Raw genomic sequence first — 15,470 nt, 5'->3', positions numbered from 1 at the left:
GTCACCTCCTACTGCTACCACACAACCAAGAAGCAGGGAGCAAATATAGGTAGCCAATAGCCTAAGCACCACGCTTATGCTAACGATTACTACTCTAATCTAGAGGCCTAACAAGGACTAGAGCACTCAAAAAAACTGTGAACCCGTGAACAAAAGAGCACAAAACTTACTTTAAACAGAAATCAATTGCCAGAAGTATCTCAGATGTAGACTTAGAGAATCCTAGATCCGCCAAAGTACAAGTCGTAGAGGCAGCACTGATAGGCCGACACTTCCTCCAAATTCTTCCCTCACTCTCTAACTCAATATTTTTATTTATAAGACTAGATCCTATAAAGGACTACTCTTCTCTTGATGCCCTGATATTGGGATGAGTATATGAGTTAGGGTTTTAGGATGGCTCCAGGCAGAGGGGTAGGGGCTGCTATATATGGGGGCGCCTGGCACCCTCCCCCTCTTAGTTATCCTCATTGGTACTAAACTTTCTACCATATCTCATTAAAATGCACATGGCCTTTATGGGCCAAATTCTGAATTGTACCCAATTAACCCCGAAGCTCTTGATGTAGAGTTTTTCTTTTATTTGTAAAATTTATATCTTTTTATTCCGAGCTCCAAATATAGCAAATAATATATCCGTTTTGATCAGCTCAAAGAGCTATTCACAATGGTGCACTCCAATTTACCATTTGAGATAATTTTGTTCTGTGAAAAAATTAAATATCCTGCGAGACAAGTGAGAGCACCAAAACTCGTGGAACTTATTAGAATCAAACACTATAACTATGTTTGGTGATGAAATTAAGTATATATGCAGGTTATGGTGAATGTTTATAATTGGAGTTAATGACCATCAATAGTTGGCATATGTGTTTTGATGGGCTTGGCTTTGTCCATGTCAAATTTCTTCAACATGTCATTGGTGTACTTGGTTTGACTTATGAACATGCCATCCTTGAGTTGCTTGATTTGAAATCCTAGAGAGAACTTCAACTCTCCCATCATGGACATCTCGAACCTATTCATCATGATCCTACTAAACTCCTCACAAAAATTACATTAGTACTACCAAATATTATGTCATCAACATATATTTGGCAAACGAAGATATCATTATTGACTTTGTGAGTAAATAAAATAGCATCGACTTTTCCTATCTCAAACCCTTGTTTGAGTAGGAAATCCTTCAAACAATCATACCAAGCTCTAGGGGCTTGTTTGAGCCCATAGAGTGCCTTGCCGAGCTTGTAGACGTGGTTGGAAAACTTGGGGTCTTCAAAGCGGCGGTTGCTCTACATACACCAACTCGGATAGTGGGCCGTTGAGAAATGCACTCTTCACATCCATTTGATATAGCTTGAAATCATGATGAGCGGCATAGGCAAGTAGAATACGAATTGATTCTAGCCTTGCCACCGATGCATAAGTTTCTCCAAAATCCAAGCCTTCAATTTGAGGGAACCCTTGAGCCACCAACCGTGCCTTGTTTCTTGTTGTAGCACCTGGTTTTAAGAATAAAACCAGATACACACCATATGTGAGCCCAGGAAGTCAAATCTCACATATAGCTATAAATAAGGGTAATATCAAAAGATAATGCTCAATATATACCATACTTAGTATAAAGGATATAACCTTTGACGATAAATAGCAGAAAGACAACTCCAATCTTTGGGTGAAGACTCCAATTCCACAGGGACAACTAACTGGTTGATCACAAGCCTAATTCCTCCAAACTCTAGCAATCTGGTACCCATCCGGGATTCCAAAGATTTAAAAAAATAAAGCAAGCGTAAGTACATGTCGTACTCAACAAATATAACATGGGGTTCATGAGGCTCAAAAGGCTGACACTGGTTTAACTATGATTAGCTTTTAATGAGTCATCTTTTAGCAATTGGGTGGCAACAAGTTTATCCACAAGCCCACATAAACACATGATCAGGTAAACATGAATAATAAATAGCATAAACAGTAATCTTTAGTGAGCATCTTAATCATCAGTGTTCATCATCTATTCCATAAGGGTCCAAGGCCACTCGTGACTGTGAGCATGGCTGATATACCAGTCTTACACTCTATAGAGGTTGTACACTTTCACTGTGAGTTATGATTTACCCTTTCGCCCTAGGTGGCCAACCTCTTGACCCACTACCAAGGAAGGTCGGCAGGGTTCACTATGAAGGCTTTCAAAGGTTCGTCCAACAAGTTAGGGTCATTAGATTCACTCGGCAAATAGATATAGGAACCCCCCTTGTCGAATGGCACAATTCCATCATGGCTATACACATAAGAGTAGAGGCTATCCTATACCTGATTCGTCAAGCCATTCTTACTCCATAAAGGTAACCTCTAACAAGCTAGAAAGGTCTCCATATTGAGCTAAAGCCAGAGCCATGTAGCCCTCATAGTTGTACTGTAAGTCCTAGATGTTCGCTTACAGATAAGTCCTTAGGGAGAGGAATCTAGAGCACCATAAAATAGCCCAATGCTCTAGCCCCCTTGTTCCATGTTGCTAAAAAGCATCTTTTAGTGTTTATTGCATAATCCAATAGTCAAGTTACAAGATCATGGCTTTGGTTGAACACTAGCATCATACTGCCCAATGCATAAACCCATAGGAATCAAGGAATCCAAGATATCAAATAGCTAGGAAAATTACTACGGCTGCCAAGGTAGACACATGCATATGCATTAAATGTTTAAAGGTGTATAAGACAACAAGGAAGATCCCATGCTATACTTGCCTTAAACTTAGATCCTTCTTCTAGTCCAAACCCTCAATGAATTGCTTCTGGATTCACCATGTATAGCTCACCGACTTGACATGATCATAGAACACCACACAAGCATCCATGCAATCATATATGAAGCAAACATAATAAATAGCAAGTACAAAGGTTTTAAAGATGTTCTACATGTTGCTATGAACACAGACGCAAAAAGCTCTCTAATCGGAGCTATAACGAAAAAGTTATGAATTAAACAAGATTTCCTTTAATAAAATAGTAGATTAAATCTAACCTCAAATTTCAAAAGTTGAAAACATGTTTAATAGTAAGATAAACATGTAGATTACGCAATTATGAATCTAACGCAACTTAAACGGACCAAATCGGAGTTAAAACGGAGACGTTATGGCCTAAACAAGGCTAGTGGCAAAACTGTGAATAGATGAAAACGTATTTTGAATCTAACAGAAGGAAACTACTCTTTCCAAAGAAAAAGATGTATTCTGGAAATATGCTATGGACTATAGGTTCTATACTAGAAAAGGTCAGGGGCTCTTTTGCAAAACTACGGGGCGAACCAGTACGGTGCGATCACGACCGTTGGATCTAACTTGGATGGCACAGATTTGATCAGGAGGGAACGACTGTCGGCGGCGACGCAGACAGCTCTAGCGCCATGGCCGGAGATTGGAAAGCTCATCGGAGCTCTTGGAGAAGTGCCTACAGGCTATGGATTTAGGAGCCGAGGACACCGGGAGATAGAGGAGGGAACGGAGATCACGGCTAGGTAGCTTACCGTGGTACGAAGAAATGGAGGGTGGCGTGGTGCACGACAAAGTGGGCGATGATGGCGGCGGTGCTAGGGTTTGCATGGCACGGCGTCTCGGCGAGGCGGCTGTAGCTTAGAATGGGATGGGGAGAGGCGGCGTGGTGCGGCTCGGTATTTATGCCGAGAGACTTGGGAGGCACGGCAAGGGAGGAGGCGTGGGCAGCGTGGAGTCAGAGTTGGGTGGCGGCAGAGCAGAGTCCGGGTGGAAGACACGCAGGAGGTTAAGACCCCACTGATAGATGGGGCCGGGGTGGCAGCTAGATAAGGTGGGAGGAGTGGAGAATGGCGCGGCTACGCTAGGCTGGCCTGCTAGGCTGCTACGGCGGGAACTGGGCTGGCCTGCTGGATAGAGGGGCGGGAACGGCCTACGGCGGAGAGGAAAGGCCAAGTGGGGGAGCGGGCCACACGTTGGGTCGGTGAGGGGAGAGAGCAGGTGGGCCACAGAGGAGAAGTGGGCTACTCAGGCCAAAAGCTGAGAAAGGGAGAAGAAGAAAATAAAATTCCTTTTCTATTTTCTTAACACATTTTCAAATTCAATTTAAATTCAACTTAAATTATTTTTGCAAATTTTGATCAAACCAAAGCATCAAAAAGAATATGTAGCAGCATGTATGCACATTCATGTATGTAGACCTTATATTTGATTTTAAATTTTAAAGAAGTTATCATTTTTCTAAATTTAAATGCTCACAAAATGCATAATTAAATCAAATTCACTTATTTCAAAATAATGCAATTTTTAGGGTGTTACAATTCTACCCCCTTAAAATGAATCTCGTCCTCGAGAATCGGAAGACGTCAACTAGGAGATAGGGACACTCCGTCTTGGGATTCTTCTTTACTTCCTCATGTAGTTCCATAAGTATCCCACTTTACTTTGCATACCTGTTAACCTTACTCCAAGTATCTTGCCAAACTGATTCTAAGATTCTAACAGATACTCCAAACAATACTCAGATAACTCTAATCACTAGACCACCTTTCCTTTTAAGTCCATACTTATTAGGCCTCTTTCTTCATATGTTCACCTTCCAACGGAGCCTTTTCACTTTCTTGGTCCAAAGTAGGCTATGCCACCAACTTTAAAACTTTAATGACTATATATTCTCAGGTTAAGCTACTCAACTCTCAAGCACAATTCTAAGTCCATGGTGTCATCCGAATCTTCTTAGCATAACTCTTCTTTGCTAAGGGCATCGGCCATGACTTTGCTTCTCCAAGTGATAGCACTTTTGCAAGTCATAAAACCTTGATTGCTTCAATCCAACAATGATGTCACAAGCTCAAAACCATCTTAGTGAAAATGTCCTTTAGATTCTTATGACCCACCTAGATATCACTTTTACGTCCAAGAAGATAGTACTTCCATGCTTTACAATGTATAACCCCACATAAAATGTTGGGTAGTCCAACTCACACTTCCTTAGTTGACTTAATGAACAAGCTACTACTTTTTCTTCTTGTATAAAGACACATCCCACACCTTGACAGAGTGCATCATAGTAGATATAAAGCTCTTGTCCTAATTTGGTAAAGCTAATACATAGGTTTTACTTCAACTTTTTTAACTCCTTCATATATTTAGCTGAGGTTTCTTGATCCAAACGAACTTAAAACCTTCTCCTGCAGCATTATCAATATCTTGATGATCTTGGTTAAACCTTCCTTGAACCTCTAATCAAATCTCATCATTGAAAACTCTGAGTTTCTCTCTCACATCCTTGAGTAGGTTCCTATCACATCATTAACTTTCTTCAATCCAAACTTTCTTGTTATGCTTAGTATATCATTGGGATTTCCTGAGACTCCATAAAACCATCTATAGTTATCAGATATCTCATTCCTATGTCATCAACGCCTACTTGTCCTAGGTATGTTGAAGATTGGACTCCCAGCAGATTCATAGGGTGTGACTGACATTATGGTTGTGTAGCAAAATGAGACGAGTGTTTCTTAACTGGCGTTGAAGGTCACGCTTTCTCTTCTTCTCTTCCATATCTCGACGTTTGTTCTCTTCCATTCTGGTTTGCGTGGCGCGATGTCTCGACAAGGTGGCTGTAGCTTAGAATGGGATGGGGAGAGGCGGCATGGTGCGGCTTGGTATTTACGGCCAGGAGACTTGGGAGGCACGGCAAGGGAGGAGGCGTGGCACCGCAGAGTCGGAGTCAGGCGGCGACGAAGCAGAGTCTAGGTGGAAGACGCATGGGAGGTTGTAGACCTTATATTTGATTTTAAATTTTAAATAAGTTATCATTTTCTAAATTTAAATGCTCACAAAATGCATAATTAAATCAAATTCACCTATTTCAAAATAATGCAATATTTTGGGTGTTACACTTGTCAGCACGTCATGCTCATCTTGCTTATTGCGGAATACCCATTTGGTTCCAATCACATTTTGTTTGGGCCTTTCCACCAAGGACCATATTTCATTCCTAGTGAAGTTGTTCAACTCCTCTTGCATGGCTATCATCCAATCCGGATCATCAAGTGCACCTTCCACCCTACGAGGTTCCAAACGAGAAATAAACAAGTAATGTTCACAAAAACTTGCTAAACGGGAATGTTTAGTTGTTGACGGTCACTAACACCTATTTTGACCATCAACATTCCACCCAAAAGCATGGTAAAGTGAGGTAAATCATCATCACATGTGAAGAATTATGTTTAAATTTCACCTAGTTCCACTTGTGCTTCTAGAATTATCTGTATGCAGGAAATATGGCAAATTTTGGCCAAAATGGTGACAAACATGGACCAAGGAAGCAAGTGGACGTGGCAGGGCCACTTGGGCCCATAGGCCAGCACCACCCAACACCACCTAGGCAACACCCAGCCCCACCTATGCCAACTTGGCACGTTGCCACATCACCGATCTATGGGAACTCTTCCACAGCCAATAGGAAGCGTTGATCTAAGTCGGTTTCAACCGATGGTCATGATGTAGAGGCCATGGATCCATGGGCCCATTGTCATAGAATTGGCGCTTCACCAATCGACTTATCGACCAAGTTTCACCACGTGATGTCTTCACAACAGCCTTGGAGGAGCAATCAGCGCCCTTGGATGCAAAGGCGGTGCATCCAAGGGCTGGGCTACGCCCCTAGCCGTCGCCCGCCGCCCCCCTATGGTCACCAACCTCCCTGCTGCCTACAACTATATACCCCTCCCCTCACTCTACACTATAAATAGAGGGTGTGGAGCTCAGTGGAAAAGTGCCCCATTCATTTCCAAGCTCTCCAAGCTTCTCTTAGCTTTCTAGCTTAGCATTAGCTATAGAGTAGTAGTCTAGTAGTGGAGTAGAGCAAGAGCAGAGCTTCTCAAGGTCTGGAAGAGTCTTCTAGGTCTGGTATAGCTTCTTTGTAATTCTTTTATTTCTGCATTACTTTATTTAGTATTTATTTTAGTACTTTATTCTAGTATTGCTTGCTTTACTTTAAGTACTTAGTCATTAGTGTTCGTCATTAGTGAGCTTAGGTGCTTATTGTTTGGCATTAGTAGCATAGGTTATCTTATTATTAGTAGTCTTTCGTTAGTACCGGTTCCACCATCAAGTTAGGATGCTTTGATCTCATTTCATCGGAGCTCAGATCGAAGTAGTAAGTTTATAGATTAAGCGTGGTGCTTAGGCTATAGATTACTTGTGGATATGGCTAGGCCTCCAGATAGATTGTGGTAGGTGGCAAGTGGTGAAAGCCTTGTCCATCCTCTATATTCCACCACGATAGGTCTAGTTATTAAATCATATGGCTCATGGCAGACCTTGTCTATTTAACTCTCCTAGTTGGTAGGCGGGCTGTGCCCTGAAGTACTATCACATTTCTCCTAGTTATTTGTTTACCCTTAGTTACTAGAAAGATATATCACTCGCTCTCCCACCTAGCTATCTCTAGTTAGCTTGTATTTAGTAGTTAGTTTAGGTAGTTCACACCCATCCTTCACTATCGTTCACCTACCTAGGATCAACTTAAGACCAACCTTTAACAAATCCTAGTTCTATATAAATTCTAGCCTTCCGCCTTCCTATGGGAAAAAATATAAATTCGACACTCGGTACTCACCAAGCGAAGTGCTACGTGATAGTTCTATGCGCTTGTGGAATCCTCCAATAGTTGTTAAGAAGTATCAACAAGCATTTCTAGCGTCGTTGCCGGGGAAGGCAACTAGCATCGAATTTATAAGGCTAAATTTGTTAGCTAGGTTGTTTTTAGTTATCCTAAGTAGCTTATCCTTTTTTCCTCATATACTATCACTACCCTCCATGACCATGGGCCATAAGTCCATTCATGATTTTTCTACACCCTCGGCTGCTAATGTAGCCACTGGACCCAATGTTATCAATGGGGACGCTAACTTTGAGCTTAAGCCATCGTTAATTATGATGGTTCAAGCTAGTCCACTCTGTGGCAAAGCCCACGAGGATCCAAATGCTCACCTCCAACATTTCTTGGAGATTTGAAGCACATTCACCATAAAGGGAGTGACCCAAGAGGCTATACATCTTCGCCTTTTTCCCTTCTCTTTGTTAGGAAAGGCTAAGCAATTGTTTTACTCTAACCACAACGCTATTGATACCTGGGATAAGTGTTCCAATGCTTTTCTAGTTAAGTTTTTCCCCATGGGGAAGACTAATGCTCTACGCAATAAGATCTCTAGTTTTCAACAACTAGCAGATGAATCGATTCCTGAAGCCTAGGAACGAATGCAAGAGTACATCTCTACCTTCCCACACCATGGCATGGAAGACTGGCTTTTGATCTAGAACTTCAACCATGGATTAGTGTTGTTAGATAGTAGCCATTTAGATGCTGGTGGTGGTGGTGCATTGTTTTCACTAAGTGTTGCAGATGCAAAGACAGTGACCGAGAAGATGGTCTCCAACCAAGGATGGAGCAACGATCGACTCTAACCCCGTAAATGAGGTATGCATTCAATTAAAGAAATTGACATGCTTGCAGCTAAGATGGATCTACTCATGAGGTGAGTGGAACATTATGAGAAGGTGAGTGCCCAAGAGACACTCAAAGCCATGGATTCCCACATGACTTGTGAAGTCTATGGAGATGTTGGACATTCAGGCAGTTCCTGTCCTAAAACCCAAGAGGACCTCAACTTCGTCAACACTGACAACAGGTTCTATCCACAACATCAAGGCTAGAATCAGCGCTCCAACAACCAGGGAGGTAACAATTATTACTCTTCTTCTCGTTTGAATATTCAAGGTAATAATAGTTATGCTTTCCTAAAAGATCTTGTTTATGGTCAAAGTAGAATGGCTGATAATATAAATAGAAAGTTGCATGCTCATGACAAGATGTTGGAAAACATAAATGCTAAATTGGATGAATTTTTTTCTGTCTTAAAGAATCAACTTAGCTTTAATAAGATGATAGAAATCCAATTAGCTCAAATTGTTGCTGCTATTCCATCCTACAAAAAAGATAGAATTCCTGGCAAACCTGAGGGAACCATGGAGACAGCCAACCTTGTCACAACAAGGTATGACTTCTTTGAGAATGGTTGGGGATTTCCTATTAAGAAAGGTGATCCTAGGAACCTAATCATTACTTGCTCCATAGGCCCCCATACTTTTCATAATGCCATTTGTGATCTAGGGTCTAGTATTAACATCATGTCTAAGGAAACTTATGATAAGTTGCTTTATACTCCACTAGCATCAACCTCAGTTTACGTGCAATTAACTGATCAATCTACCTGTTATCTCGAGGGAGTAGACACTAATTTACTAGTTAAAGTTAGGAGTGCCTATATTACTATAGATTTTATGATCTTAGACAGGGGTAACGCCGAGGATACACCTTTAATCCTTGGTTGTCCTTTCCTTAACACTGCAAATGCTTGCATATATGTGGCTTCTGGGCAAATCCAATTCCACTTACTGGAAGAAAGGAAATATTTGTTGTTGCCTCTAGACAACCCCTCTTTGATGAGAAACAGGAAAAGAAGAAGCATCCGAAGAGAATCAAGATGAAGAAACCAAAGCCGATGAAGAGCTAGAGAAACCTATTAAGAAGAAGAATAGAAAGAGGTGGCGTAAAAAGAAAGATCCGTCCTCAAACTCGCAATCCCCTAAACCTAACAAGGCCTCCAAGGTGGAACAAGAGGAAACACCTCCGCCCAAGGATGAATGACCTTGAGCCTGACAAAAAGGTAAGTTTTCTATTCCTTGCATTTATTTACCGCATTTCGTTAGTTGCATTTCATTTCCAATAAATTTGCTTTACATTGCATGATAGGTTAGTTGCATTTAGCTACTCTATGTTAATAAATAAAGTTCTGTAGTAGCTAATGCCTAATAGGATAGATATGTATTTAACGCAACATATATAAAAATATATTTAATAATAATGAATACAATTTAGTAGCATCCCTGCTGAATAAGTTATCTAGTAGTTACAAGTTTAGTTAGTTATTTATGTATTCTAGTAGTATTAGTTAGTAAATAAAGAAAAGAATCAAAAGAGCCACCAGAAGACATTCCAACCTATGCAAAAGGCAAGCTTGGGGGAGACATCTCTCCCTGCTCAGGTATGAAAATCTTAAACCCTCTCTTTATATTCGTGTTTGCTTTTATATTTCAATATTCATGATTATAGAATGTAGAGAGGATTGCCTTTAAATTATTTTGAGAGAAACTCTGCTCTAATAAAATGATGATAAATTATTTGGAGATGATGAATAGTTGCTATGTGATACTTTGCAAAAGCTTGTGATACAACCTTATACTTCTTAAGTTTTGAGCATGATAAACTTAGAGTTCATCTTAAGTTGACTGCTTTCGTGGGTTGCAAATGATAGAACCAAGAATAGGCTTTTGTGAAATATGTTGTATGCCATGATTCGAGTAAAACTTTGAACCTATCGGAGGAATGGTAAAGACAACCTAGAGTTTTGTTTTGCAAAATGCTAAACTCTCTTGCTAGAAGTTCCTCAATAGTGATAAATTCCTACCAGAGCCAAATAAATATCCACTCATACATGATAAAGCCACGATAAAAGTTGTTTGTTTGTTTTGAGCTTTTTCAAGCCTTGTTGATCTGAGTAGAGAAACTTTTCATGCTTTTTGATCAAGATCACGTACACCCACATGTTTTTGATATTCCTACACTGGGGATACACATTCATATATACATTCCATTTATTATTTCTCTATGAGAATCAAAGTTACCTCTCTATGCTGTCTTACATCAAAAGAGAGGCATGGGCTATAGAAAAAATGAGAGAGAATAAAAGAGCAAAAAGATCTAGTGTTCAAAAAAAGAGAAGAAAGAGAGTGAGAAAAAGAAAGTAGCCATGCCCTCTCAAAAAGAAGCTAGAGAAGGGAAACTGAGTACCACTTCCACCAAATATACCACACACATGCACATCTTGATCAATTTGTATGACTTGTTGCTCCTTGTGATCCAAGTGTTTGACTTAGCAATAGATTCAATTCAAGTAAGCTATGCTTTTACCCCTACCTTGAGCTCCACATAAGCTTTAGGATATTAATTAAGGCTAAAATTTATGGCCCTGGTGAGGATTTCAAGCACCATTGAGTGATTTGAGTGTCCCATCCAAGGAACTTAGGCAAGTTTTCTTTTCAAATCATGTGAAAACCTCCAAGAAGTTTGAGCTAAACCAAAGTAGGCAAAAAGTATCTATCTAGCTACACATTCTTGCAACTGCATGTATCAAGGTGAGGGCGGTAAGTTCCACATTGCTAAGACTGATGGTGAAATTTCTAAGTGCTAACATGTTCAACTCAAGAGATAGTATTTGTTTGTATACAAGTCTTTGCAGGGCGTTATATAGTAGCAACTCCTAATCCAACAACCTATTCCATGCTAAACCCGCATCTTTGCTGAGGTCAGCAAAGGGGTTGCATTGGAGAGCTTGTTGACGGTCACTAACACCTATTTTGACCATCAATATTCCACCCAAAAGCATGGTAAAGTGAGATATATCATCATCACATGTGAAGAATTATGTTTAAATTTTACCTAGTTCCACTTGTGCTTGTAGAATTATGTGTATGCAGGAAATATGACAAATTTTGGCCAAAATGGTGACAAACTTGGACCAAGGAAGCAAGTGGATGTGGCAGGGCCACCTGGGCCCATAGGCTAGGGCTACCCGATGCCACCTAGGCGCTGCCTGGCCCCACCTGGTGCCAACTTGGCACGTTGCCATGTCATCGATCCGTGGGAGCTCTTCCACAGCCAATAGGAAGCGTTGATCTAAGTTGGTTTCAACTGATGGTCATGATGGAGTGGCCATGGATCCATGGGCCCATTGTCATAGACTTGGCACTTCACCAATCAACTTACTAGCCAAGTTTCACCATGTGTTGTCTTCACAACCGCCTTGGAGGTGCAACCAGCGCCCTTGGATGCAAAGGCAGTGCATCCAAGGGCCGAGTGGCGCCCCCTAGCCTTCGCTCGACGCCCCCCTATGGCCACCGACCTCCCTGCTACCTACAAGTATATACCCCTCCCCTCACTCTACACTATAAATAGAGGGCGTGGAGAAGTGCCCCATTCATTTCCAAGCTCTCCAAGCTTCTCTTAGCTTTATAGCTTAGCATTAGCTATAGAGTAGTAGTGGAGTAGAGCAAGAGCAGAGTTTCTCAGAGTTTGGAAGAGTCTTCTAGGTCTGGTATAGCTCCTTTATAATTCTTTCATTTCTGCATTATTTTATTTAGTATTTATTTCAGTACTTTATTCTAGTATTGCTTGCTTTACTTTAAGTACTTAGTCTTTAGTGTTCGTCATTAGTGAGCTTAGGTGCTTATTGTTTGGCATTAGTAGCATAGGTTATCTTATTATGAGTAGTCTTTCGTTAGTACCAGTTCCACCGTCTGGTTAGGGTGCTTTGATCTTATTTCATCTGAGCTCAGATCGAAGTAGTAAGTTTATAGATTAAGCGTGGTGCTTAGGCTATAGATTACCTGTGGTATGGCTAGGCCTCCAGATAGATTGTGGTAGATGGCAAGTGGTGACAACCTTGTCCATCCTCTGTATTCCACCATGATAGGTCTAGTTATTAAATCATCAGGCTCATGGCAGACCTTGTCTATTTAACTCTCCTAGTTGGTAGGTGGGCTGTGCCCCAAAGTACTATCACATTTCTCCTAGTTATTTGTTTACCCTTAGTTACTAGAAAGATATATCGCTTGCTCTCCCACCTAGCTATCTCTAGTTAGCTTGTATTTAGTAGTTAGTTTAGGTAGTTCACACCCATCCTTCACTTTCGTTCACCTACCTAGGATCAACTTAAGACCTACCCTTAACGAATCCTAGTCCTATATAAATTCTAGCCTTCTATCTTCCTGTTGGAAAAAATATAAATTCGACACTCGGTACTCACCAAGTGAAGTGCTACGCGATAGTTCTGTGTGCTTGCGGAATCCTCCAATAGTCATTAAGAAGTATCAACAATAGTTACCCCTTGTCAAATGCTCCCTAATATGTTATCAATGGGATGATCCCGTTGAATGGAATGATGTACTCTTGGATGTGACACTTGAGTTGATCATTGGATGGGGCCATCATCTTCATCATCATGGTCTTGATTGATTGAAGAGTCAAAACCATGGTCTTGTGGAGGATTGTCTTCACTTCTTTCTTGATCGTTGAGTTGAGGTCGAGCTTGCTCATCAACATTGGTAGCACCATCTTCATGTGAATAACCTTATGCATCATTTGATCTTCCTTCATGATTGTTTCTTGATGCGAAAGCTTCACCATGTTCATTGGAGGACACATGATGAGTAGTTGGATCATGATGTACATGCACAATTGTATCTTCATCTTCATCTTGAGCTTCGATGGGTTTCACTTCGCCAATAGCAAGCTTCTTGATAACTTGATGTGGAGCTTCTTCATTACCTATAATCTCAATATTGACTTGCTCCTTTTGAGAGCCATTAGTTTCATCAAAAGTCACGTCTACCTCGATTTCAATTAACCCTGTGGTTTTATTGAAAACATGATATCCATCTTCGTTAGTACCATAGCCAAGCATGAAACCTTCATCAACCTTTGGTACAAACTTTGTGCTTTTGGATTTCTTATTAAGTATGAAACACTTAGATCCAAAGACTCTAAAGTAATGCACCTTAGGCTTTTTACCTGTTAGAAGTTCGTAGGTGGTCTTGTCTCTTTTCTTGTGAAGGTATAAGCGGTTGATGGCATGACATGCCGTGTTGACCACTTTTGCCCAATCATTTGTTGGAGTCTTGTACTCATCCAACATTGCTCTTGTGGCTTCGATGAGTGTTTGGATCATCCTCTCCACAACACCATTTTATTGAGGACTGTAGGGAACCGAAAACTCATGCTTGATCCCTTCTTCATGAAGGAACTCTTCAATGTTGGTGTTCTTGAACTCTGTCCCATTATCACTTCTAACTCTCTTAATCTTGACATCAAACTCATTTTGGGTTCTTCTTGCAAACTTCTTGAATATAGCTTGAACCTCACTTTTATCATGCAAAAAGAACACCCAAGTGAAACGAGAATAATCATCAATAATTACAAAACCATATTTGTTACCACCAATGCTTGTATAAGCGACGGGTCCAAATATATCCAAGTGAAGTAATTCAAATGGGCTTTCGGTTGTCACAACATTCTTGACGGGATGTTTAGCTCCAACTTGCTTTCTAGCTTGGCATGCACTGCAAATTCTATCTTTCTCAAAAGATGCATTTGTTAGTCCAAGGATGTGTTTGCCTTTTTGAAGTTTGGCCAAGTTCCTCATCCCAACATGGGTAAGTCGGCGATGCAATAGCCAACCCATGCTAGATTTTGCCATTAAACAAGCATCGTGATTTACTCTATTTGATGTGAAATCAACTAGATAGAATTTTCCTTTTAGATAGCCCATAAATGCAATAGAGGAATCCTCCCTTCTATAGACTTCCACACCCTCATCCATAAAGAGACAATTGTAACCCATCTCACAAAGTTGTGAAATGGATAACAAATTGTATCTTAACGAATCCACAAGCAAAACATTGGAAATGGAATTATTATTTGAGATAGCAATTTTACCGAAACCGAGAACTTCTCCTTTTCCATTGTCACCAAACACAATGTTTCCACTTTGGTCATGACTAGGTTGGAATGATGTGAACATATCCTTCTCTCCTATCATATGATTGGTGCATCCACTTTCCAACACTCAACTTGTTCCACCGGAGGAATAGTCCTACAAAGACAAATCAAGTTTTTGTTTTAGGTACCCAAAAAGATTTGGGTCCTAGGGGGTTAGTCATATAAAACTTGGGCACCCAAACACTCCTCATGATCTCCTTCCTCTTATGGGCACCAACATATCTCACAACAATCTTGCCCTACAACACATGTAATCACTAGCATAGCATCGTGGGATTGGTGCTTGTGGCTTAGGGGCCTTTGCTTGCTTCTTCTTATTTGTCTTGTCACTTGTAGGTGCAATCTTGGGAATGTAGACATTGTTTGCCTTGCACAAGAGCAACTCTTTTGTTGAACTTCACACAAGGCACACCATTGATCATGTTCATTCCATTGGCTTTTCCATCTATTGTAGCCAATACCTTCCTTGGTTGATGGGTGCCTTGATGACTTGTATATGGTCTTGTTGGATTGTACTTGACACTTGGAACCATTCTTCAAGATCATCTTAAACCTATGAATCTCCTTGTCTTTTTTCTCTATCTCAACAAGGTTAGTTGCGTATGCATTTACATTAATTTTGTTGCATCTTTGACAACCATTGCTAGTGGAGACATTAGAGTCTTCGGTTGCCTTAGGAGAAGTTGGTGCTAGCCCAAAGAGTGTTGTAGCTTAGCTCAAGATTTCGATATTTTTCTTCTAAGCTTGTAAGGCTTTCTTGAGCTATACTTTTCTCATTCTTGAGGCTAG

At 40.7% G+C, this 15,470-nt stretch overlaps 1 non-coding gene across 1 annotated transcript; it reads right to left on the bottom strand.

Annotated features, from left to right (window-relative positions):
- Positions 1-8,192: 8,192 nt before the first annotated feature.
- On the bottom strand, positions 8,193-8,301 carry LOC136478684 (small nucleolar RNA R71). The gene has a single exon (XR_010764402.1). It is a non-coding gene; the product is annotated as a small nucleolar RNA R71 (small nucleolar RNA).
- Between the last annotated feature and the right edge of the window lie 7,169 nt (positions 8,302-15,470).

Source organism: Miscanthus floridulus, chromosome 8 (assembly GCF_019320115.1).
Source record: "Miscanthus floridulus cultivar M001 chromosome 8, ASM1932011v1, whole genome shotgun sequence".
Classification (NCBI taxonomy): domain Eukaryota; kingdom Viridiplantae; phylum Streptophyta; class Magnoliopsida; order Poales; family Poaceae; genus Miscanthus; species Miscanthus floridulus.
Note: the sequence above shows the minus strand (reverse complement) of the source record. Positions and strands in the feature narration are given on the sequence as shown.